Source organism: Entelurus aequoreus, linkage group LG03 (assembly GCF_033978785.1).
Source record: "Entelurus aequoreus isolate RoL-2023_Sb linkage group LG03, RoL_Eaeq_v1.1, whole genome shotgun sequence".
Taxonomy (NCBI): Eukaryota; Metazoa; Chordata; class Actinopteri; order Syngnathiformes; family Syngnathidae; genus Entelurus; species Entelurus aequoreus.
In genome coordinates, this window is record NC_084733.1 from 65,103,887 (window position 1) to 65,114,110 (window position 10,224).

The following is a 10,224-nucleotide window of genomic DNA, read 5'->3' on the forward strand; positions in this document are numbered from 1 at the left end:
CCCAAATAAAAAGTATTACCTTTTGACCATATTTTTCTCTTGTATACACACAATGATCTGCTTCATTTTGCACAAAGTCATTTTCACATAAATGGGTGTGTAACACTGTATTCCAGTTTCTGCCCGACTGTTTGAGTCCATACAATGATTTGTTCAGTTTACATACCAGTTTTTCACCAGTGTTAGAGTTTTTCTCGTATCCTTGTGGTCGTTCTAAATAGATTTCACAGTCGATGGGTGCGTGCAGATACGCGGTCTTCACGTCCATCTGATGTAAGATTAGGTCCTCCTGTGCCGCCTTCTGCATGAGAATCCTTACACTTAACATGTCAGCTGTCGGTGAAAACGTCTCTTCGTAATCAGTTCCTGCTTTCTGGTCGTATCTTTTAGCAACAAATCTCGCCTTATATTTATCAGATCCATTCAGTTTTGAGTGCATAAACCCACTTCGCTTTTAAAGCTCGCTTACCGGTGGTAAGTCAGTCAACTGGAATGTGTCATTTTCCACAAGTGAGTTCATCTCCTCATCCATGGCGTTTTTCCAGTGCATTGACTTGGATGATAACACGGCTTTCTGATAAGTTTCTGGAATGTCACAAACTACTCGATAACAGAAATCAACACATGTTTGTAATCCGTCCAATGAATCATCAGTCTCAAAATCTTGTAGATAAACTGGCTTTTGTTTTATCCTGAATGGATTCTTTCTGATTTCTGTTTCGGCATTTGGCGCTGACTGTTCCACATCTTCCTGCTCATTTAAATCCTCAGTTTTGTTTTCAGGTTGAACTCTGTCCTCATCCTTCTGGTCACTGTCACAGACTGCATTGTCTCTGTTTCCAATGTCATGTCCTGTGTATGGCTCTAAAGTTTGTGTCTCTCTTTCTACACTTGTTTTGGTTGCGAATCTCACCAATCTGATCTTTTGGACCTTTTCCATTTCTGGATAATATACAAGGAAGGCTGGGCTGTATTTATCATAGCCTATGAAAATGCCCTGCTCACTTTTGGAGTCTAGTTTTCCTTTTCCTTGTTTGTAACCAAAACATGTAGACCCAAACTTTTGCATTTGTGACACATTTGGTACTTTTCCTGTAAGTAACTCATATGCTGTTTTCTTTGTCCGTCTATTGTAACACCTGTTTCTAACATGAGCTGCTGTTTGAATGGCATAGTTCCACAAATAGTTTGGCAGTTTGCTTTCTATCAGTAAGCATCTAGCCATGTCAAACAGTGTTCGCCATCCTCTCTCTGCTGTGCCATTTTGGTGTGGCGAATAAGGCGCTGACGTGTCATGTCTTATTTTGTTCTTTGTTAGTAACATTTGGAACTCTCTGTTTGTAAACTTAGTGCCGTTGTCTGAACGTATACACTTCACATCTCCATAGGGTGCTACATCTGCTAAGAACTTTTCTGTTGCAGCAACTGCATCACTTTTTGACTTAAGGAAATATACTAATACAGCACCTGAATAGTCATCTGTGAAACATTGTGCGTATTTGTGTCCTTCTATGCTCTCAGTTTTCATTGGGCCTGCTAGGTCTGTATGGATTAACTCCAGGGGTTTATTTGCTTTAGCATCTAGCTCCCTATTTCTCGTTTGGGTAAACTTGTCTTTTGTACATATTTCACACATCTGATCTGGCTTAACAACATTTCCCTTAATTACCATACCTTTGACCACAGTTTGGAGTTTGATTACATCGTCATAGTTGCAGTGCCCTAGAATCTTGTGCCATGTTTGTACGTCATGACAAACTTTACACTGATCTTCATTTGCATCAACAGTTGGTAGATTATATAACTTCTCATGTTCGTTTATTTTAAATCTGTTACCATCTTTAGTGATCATGTGGCTCTTTCCTTTCTTGAAAGTTATGGTTGCTCCTCCGTCGGCTGCTCTCGCCACTGAAAAGATGTTGTGGGGATATGACGGCATGTACAGAGCATTTCATAGTTGTGCCCTGTGCTGTCGTCCATCGCTGTCCACTAGGTGTATCGTCGCTGTTCCTCTTCCTTGGGCCATTCCACTGCATCTTGTCCCATCAGCTAGTTCCACTGAATGAGTCTCTGGTTGAAAAGTGTTGTCTGATTGATTGATTGATTGAGACTTTTATTAGTAGGTTGCACAGTGAAGTACATATTCCGTACAATTGACCACTAAATGGTAACACCCGAATAAGTTTTTCAACTTTTTTAAGTCGGGGTCCACTTAAATTGATTCATGATACAGATATATACTATCATATATACTATCATCATAATACAGTCATCACACAAGATAATCACATTGAATTATTTACATTATTTACAATCAGGGGTGTGGAGAGGGAGGGGGGGGATATGGACATCAAGTAGTGGACATAGAGAGAGAGAGAGAGAGAGAGAGAGAGAGAGAGAGAGAGAGAGACAGAGAGAGATCAGAAGGCATAAGAAAAATAAAAAGTATCTGCATTTGATTGTTTACATTTGATTATTAGCAATCCGGGGAGGGTGTTAGTTTAGGGTTGTAGCTGCCTGGAGGTGAACTTTTATTGCGGTTTTGAAGGAGGATAGAGATGCCCTTTCTTTTATACCTGTTGGGAGCGCATTCCACATTGATGTGGCATAGAAAGAGAATGAGTTAAGACCTTTGTTAGTTCGGAATCTGGGTTTAACGTGGTTAGTGGAGCACCCCCTGGTGTTGTGGTTATGGCGGTCATTTACGTTAAGGAAGTAGTTTGACATGTACTTCGGTATCAGGGAGGTGTAGCGGATTTTATAGACTAGGCTCAGTGCAAGTTGTTTAACTCTGTCCTCCACCTTGAGCCAGCCCACTTTAGAGAAGTGGGTAGGAGTGAGGTGGGATCTGGGGTGGAGGTCTAGAAGTAACCTGACTAGCTTGTTCTGAGATGTTTGGAGTTTAGATTTGAGGGTTTTGGAGCTGCTAGGGTACCAGGAGGTGCATGCATAATCGAAAAAGGGTTGAACGAGAGTTCCCGCCAGAATCCTCAAGGTGCTTTTGTTGACCAGAGAGGAAATTCTGTAGAGAAATCTCGTTCGTTGGTTAACCTTTTTGATTACCTTGGTTGCCATTTTATCACAGGAAAGGTTAGCCTCTAGAATGGAACCTAGGTAGGTGACCTCATCTTTCCTGGTGATGACACTGTCACCTACTTTTATGGTGAAGTCATTGACTTTCTTAAGTTTGATGTGGGACCCAAACAGGATGGATTCTGTTTTACCCAAGTGTATGGATAGCTTGTTGTCAGCGAGCCAGGTGCAAGTTCTACAGAGCTCAGCATTGAGGATTTTCTCCACCTGTGACTTGTCCTTGCCGGATACCAGCAAGGGAGAGTCATCCGCAAACAAGAACAATTCACAGTCGCATGCAGATGACATGTTGTTTATGTATATTAGGAACAGTAAAGGTCCCAATATACTGCCTTGGGGGACTCCACAGCTCACCGAGAGGGGGGGGGACACGGTGCCGTTCACCTCTACCACCTGCTCCCTCCCCTCCAAGTAAGATTGCATCCAGCTCCAAGAGGTTTTGTTAAATCCGATTGCTCTGAGCTTATCCAACAGTATAGCGTGGTCCAAGATGGCCGACAGCACTGTCTTTTGTTTGTCTGCTTGTCAAAGTGGTCTGAATTTCTATCTGTTTTAATTTATTTTTTAGCCAATTTAAGTAAATTGTACTAGTTTTAAGCGTAACAATTGATGAATGAAGGCTTACTTCCAAAAAGTGGCATTTCTTTTGTTGGATTTGGAAATCTGGAGTCCTTTGACCTGCTGCAGCCAGGAGATGTTTTGCTAGCTGAAATTTTGGCCTTCCACCTGCCACAGCCCGGATCTATCCTGGCCCCAGCTTGGCCTTCCATTGCCTACAGACTAGGTCTGCGAACTTCATCTTGGCCTTCCACTGCCTACAGACATGATCTGCTAGCTGCAGACCAGATCTGCTAGCTTCATCCTGGCCTTCCATCTGCCACAGCCTGGATCTGCTAGCTTCATCCTGGCCTTCCATCTGCCACAGCCTGGATCTGCTAGCTTCATCTTGGCCTTCCATCTGCCACAGCCTGGATCTATCCTACTCTCAGCTTGGCCTTCCACTACCTACAGTCTGGGTCTGCTAGCTGCATCTTGGCCCTCCATCTGCCACAGCCTGGCTCTAACCTAGCCCTAGCTTGGCCTCTCACTGCCTACAGACTGGGTCTGCTAGCTTCATCTTGGCCTTCCATCTGCCACAGCCTGGCTCTAACCTAGTCCCAGCTTGGCCTCTCACTGCCTACAGACTGGGTCTGCTAGCTCATCTTGGCCTTCCATCTGCCACAGCCTGGATCTATCTTAGCCTCATACGGACTAAGGCTGGGCCTCTGCTAGCCTTAGCTTGGCCTTCCAACTGCTGTAGCCTGGACATCTGAACTTTGAATATTGGACCTGGGTAGGTAGTAAAACAATTTAACAATGACTTTGACAAAAGCTCTGTATTTAATATTAATGCTTTTTCCTGGACTTGTTTTCTGCAATTGTAGTGGGGTACCTGACCAGGTGCTCCACCAACCTTTAACTCTACCGAACGCAATAACAATCACCTGGTCCTACGAAACTACAGCATTTACACAAAGCTTATTGATATCTACATGTGGGTCAGTGCTAAATAATTCTAACCAGCTTCATTTATGGTGTATTTCTGTGTTAAATAGATGTTTTTCTCCTTCTGAAATTACTCATTTTGACATTGTGAAGCCAAGTAATGTTGTCATCGGGTTACCTTGCCATATGAAACGAAACATTTTTATATTGCTCTTACTTCTTCTATCAGGCAATGTGCAACCAAATCCAGGCCCAGCTTTGTACAACATCATAATCCTGATGAATTTAGAGCTAGGTCAGGTCTTGGTTTAATTCATTCAAATATTAGAAGTCTACTGCCAAAATTAGACTTAGTCAAAATCTGGATTCAAACAACCAATGCAGACATATTTATCTTATCAGAAACCTGGCTAACCAAAGCAGTCTCTGACAAGGACATTGCTATAAATGGATATAATGTCTTCCGATGCGATCGTCCTCGAAAAGGTGGAGGAGTGGCTATGTATATCAAAAACAAATTTAATGTTACCTTATTATCATCACTGTCAATCACTAAATTTGAACTCCTTGCCCTGCAGCTTGAATTCTCACATGGCCAACCTCTCGCAATTGTAGGCTGTTATAGACCTCCCTCTGCCTCCACTGAAGCTCTTGCCTCGCTTGAATCCTTTATGAGTGGGTTAAAAGCTAGTGAACTTCTCTTGGTTGGTGATTTAAATTTTGACTGGTTGACTTCCTCTTCTGATAACCTTAAAGCTGTATGCAACTCACTAAACTTAACTCAATTAATCACTTCCCCAACTCGACCCAATACTAAAAACTCCTCAAAATCATCTTTACTTGATCTAATTCTAACCAACGCTCCCCATAAGTACACTGGCACTGGGGTGTTTGCCAATGACTTGAGTGACCATTGTACAATTGCAGCTGTAAGAAACTGCAAGCTACCAAAATCAAAACCCACTATTACATGCAAAAGAAATATTAAAAACTTTTGCCTCCCAGCTTTTATATACGATTTAGCTGCCTTTCAGTGGAACAGAGTTGCTTTAATTGATGATATTGAGATAGCGTTGAAATACTTTTATAATGAATTTCAACGTATAGTCAATAAACAGGCTCCCTTTCGAAAACTTAGAGTTAAAGGTCAAAATAATCCCTGGTTTTCCTCTGCAATTGGAAACCTTCTCAAAGAGAGAGACGTTGCTTGGGCCAGGGCTCGAAAAACAAAGACAGAGGCTGACTGGCTTAGCTTTCGCCAGCTTAGAAATAAATGTACTTCGCTTGTTAAGAGGGCCAGGTCTGATTTTTACCTGCATGAATGCAAAAAACATAAATGATCCCAAAAAGTTTTGGCAAACCATAAAAGCTTCTTTAAATCATGTGACAACAAATGACTTTCCAAGTCCTTTAATTACTCAATCTGGTACTTTGTCTGATAAGACAACTATATCAAATTGTTTTAATGAGTATTTTGTTTCTGCCGGATCCTTGTTTGAGTCGTTGAATCCTCAATTGTCAAATGTTGGTTTAACTAATGTTAATATACCAAATACACCACAGGCTGTAAATAGACGCAGCACCTGCACTTTTGAGTTCACACCTGTATCAATATCCGAGGTAAACAGTGCACTAAAGAGCCTGGACACAACTAAAGCAGCAGGACCTGACCAAATTGAACCGTTTTTCTTAAAATTGGCTGCTGATTTTGTTGCTGAGCCTCTCTCGCATATTTTTAACCTAAGTCTAAAAAGTAAAAGCATTCCAAAAATCTGGAAATCGGCCTTTGTTCTTCCCCTGCTAAAAGGGGGTGACCCACAAATATAAATAATTACAGACCAATTTCTAAATTATGCATTTTAGCAAAATTGTTTGAGAAGATCATCAGTAACCAGCTAGAGGATTTTTTAGAATCAAACAATATTTTATCTCCATTTCAATCTGGTTTTAGAAAACAGCATAGCACTATTACAGCTGCTCTTAAGGTCCTCAATGATTTAATCGAGGCTGTAGACGGCAAGAAATATTGTGTCGCCCTATTTATTGATTTGTCAAAAGCATTTGACACAGTAGACCACAGTCTGTTAATTCAAGCCCTTCATCACGTTGGATTATCTAAAAATGCAGCTGCTTGGTTCACAGACTATCTCTCCAGCAGAACACAACGTGTACAGGTGGCTGGGACCACCTCTTCATTACTGGACATTACCAAAGGCGTTCCACAAGGCTCAGTGCTGGGGCCCATTTTATTTTCTATCTACATAAATAATCTTTGTAATAATTTGTCAAATGCAATGTACCATTTTTATGCAGACGACACCATTATTTATTGCTGTTCAACCTCCATCACTCAGGCTTTTGAGTTTTTACAAGCTGCTTTTTATGTCATCCAGGCTCGCTTATTTGATCTTAAATTGGTTTTAAATACAGATAAAAGCAAGGTCATGGTTTTTTCTCATTCAAGGGTGCTACTGGAAAATTTTCCAAATATTGTAACATCAAATGGAAACCCTATAGAGCAGGTCTTAAATTACAAGTACTTGGGTTTTACTCTTGATCAGGAGCTTTCATTTAAAGCCCATATTAACAACTTGGTCTCTAAGCTTAGGGTAAAGCTTGGTTTCTTTTTTAGAAATAAAAACTGCTTCTCTCTTAAAGTCAGAAAGAAATTGGTGACAGCAACTATCTTGCCTGTAATTGATTACGGAGACGTGCTTTATTTTAGTGCTTCATCTAAATGCCTCCAGTCCTTGGACACTGTTTTTCATTCAGCACTAAGATTTGTTACTGGCTGTCGTAGTCTCACCCACCATTGTCAACTGTATATGAAGTCAGACTTATCTTCATTGAGTGCACGCAGATACACACATTGGCTGACTATCATTTATAAGGCTCTTTTAGGTTTAATCCCTCCATACTTGTGTACTCTGTTACAAAGAAAAAGCAGCTCTTATGCGTTACGTTCTAACAATTTGTATGTTTTAACTGTTCCTCATGTACGGACTGAATTTGGCAAAAGAGCTTTTGGCATTGCTGCCCCTATGGCATGGAATGCATTGCAGACGAAACTGAAACTTACAGAACTACTTCCATTTGGAGCCTTCCGTTCTGTCCTGAGGGACAAACAGCGAGAGACGTTTGCACAGTGCCTGTGTTTTTAAAGATGTAAATCTCTGTTGTTTTACAGTTCTCTTATGTATTTTAAAATGTATGTCTTAATGTATTATTTTTGAAACTGCTCTGTGACATGTGCTGTTGACCTCTTGGCCAGGTCACCCTTATGAAAGATATCTTGATCTCAATAGGTTTTCTTATGTGGTTACATAAAGGTTCTATTAACGGTGTCAAAGGCCTTCTGAAGGTCCAGCATGACCATGCCGCAGTATTTGCCCGCGTCCACCTCATGTTTGATGTGGTCGGTCAGAGAGAAGGCATGTGTCAGTGGAGTGGTTAGTTCTGAAGCTTGTAAAGTTATTTACATCATTTACAATGTGGGATGTCGCTCCTGCATCCACCATAATGCCTTTCATCTTTATTTTGGGTGCTGACTCACTTTCTTCTTGTGCTGCTTTGAAGAGGTAATCACTGGATTGTTCATCAGTAACCTTTCTGGCGTTGTCTTGTTTATCTTTCTTTTTGCATATGGTTTCTTGGTGTGTGTTGCTCTTACAAAAGTTGCACCACACTTTTCGGATACAATTTCTTGCTCTGTGTCCTTTTAATCCACATTTGAAACATGTCAGATCTCCATCTTCACTTCTACTTTGAGTGCTGCTGGTGTACTTCTTCTGGATATTTCTATCCTGTCTTGTGAACGTTTTCATCACATTGTCTGTTGGCTCAGCAGTACTAATTTTCTCTGACTCTTCGTAAATACGTAATCTTCTTTTGAAATCTGCAAATGTCACATTGTCTTCGTTTTGTGTTACATGTACAGCCAATGGCTTGTAAGAGTTAGGTAGGCCTCCAAGAATCATGGCTATGATCAGACTATCACTGAGAGTCTCACCGGCATCACAAAGTGCTGTAATCAGGTTTTCTGCTCTGATGACATAGTCCGTAGTTGACTCTCTGTCTGCTTTCCGTAGTTTTGTCAAGGACGTGTACAGGTTGATTATTCATGGCTTGCTTTTTCCTGAGTAGTGGTCCCTCAGTATTTTCAGTGCTTTCCTGCCATTGTATGTAGCATCATGTCTTATTAAAGACAAGCTTTTATCATCGATCAACCTTATGAGCTCTGCATAGCAGTCTGGATTCTTTATTCTGTCCGCTGCTGCTTGCTCTTCTCCTACTGGTTCATTTAGAACAGTGTCTCTCAACTTTAAAATATGTAAGTGTCCCAAAAACCTTGCTTCCCAAAGGTCATACTTGCTTTCGGATCCATCAAAGTACAGCTGCGGGGATACTGCTCCAGTAGTACGAACCGCCATCTTTAATCTCCGCACTTTAGCACTGTGCTATGCTAATTAGCTCAAACTTTACCGCGGTTACTTCTTCTTCGAGAGTACGCGCTACTTTGGCTAAAGTCCCTTTTATGCTCCGTGTAATACTTCGCGTTTGCATTACCTTTATCCTTGGTCAAGCAGTTCTCCTCTGTTAGCTCAAGTCCACACCTGCAAACTTTCTTGGCTTCTCTGTCCGTGCGTCGACTCAACGGTACCTTGCCTTGCTTGCTTGAGGTGGCTGGAATCACTGGGGTTCCTGGGCCCATAACCTGTTAAGGTGTTTGAGCTTATTGGAGTTCATTTATGCGTGCACATGAACGACACTTTATTCGAGTTCGATCATCAACGTCCTCTCTCCGAGGATACTTTATTTTCTTCTTCTTCTGTTGAACACACAACTGCTGCGGTGTTAAACATTACACAGCACCAGAGCGCCCCAAGTGGAGAACATGCGCTACAACATCCAACCTCTACAATAAACACACAGAGTAAGAGCGCAGATATATACAATCTTAACAGTTGTAAATAGTTTGCTGTGCTTTGTTTGCCTTTTCTGATGATGCAATTGTTGTTGATTGTTGATGACTGAAGTGTTGATACCAACCAAACCTAACCCCCCCCCCCCCCCCTCCATATCCCACACCCCGGATTCCATCCATCCATTTTCTACCGCTTATTCCCTTCGGGGTCGCGGGGGGCGCTGGAGCCTATCTCAGCTACAATCGGGCGGAAGGCGGGGTACACCCTGGACAAGTCGCCACCTCATCGCAGGGCCAACACAGATAGACAGACAACATTCACAATCACATTCACACACTAGGGCCAATTTAGTGTTGTAAATAATGTAAATAATTCAATGTATATACTCTGATGATTATCTTGTGTGATGACTGTATTATGATGTTAGTATATGTTTGATAGTATGTATCTGTATCATGAATCAATTTAAGTGGACCCCCGACTTAAACAAGTTGAAAAACTTATTCGGGTGTTACCATTTAGTGGTGAATTGTACGGAATATGTACTTCACTGTGCAATCTACTAATAAAAGTTTCAATCAATCAATCAATCAATTACATTTGTGTGCCGTGTTGCTTTGTGTGCAAGTTCTTCAATTAAATGTAACTCATCTGAACAATATCCAGTGTTGTGGTACATCAATTAACTGGAATCCAGTGTGCTGTGCGGCCCTATTATAGT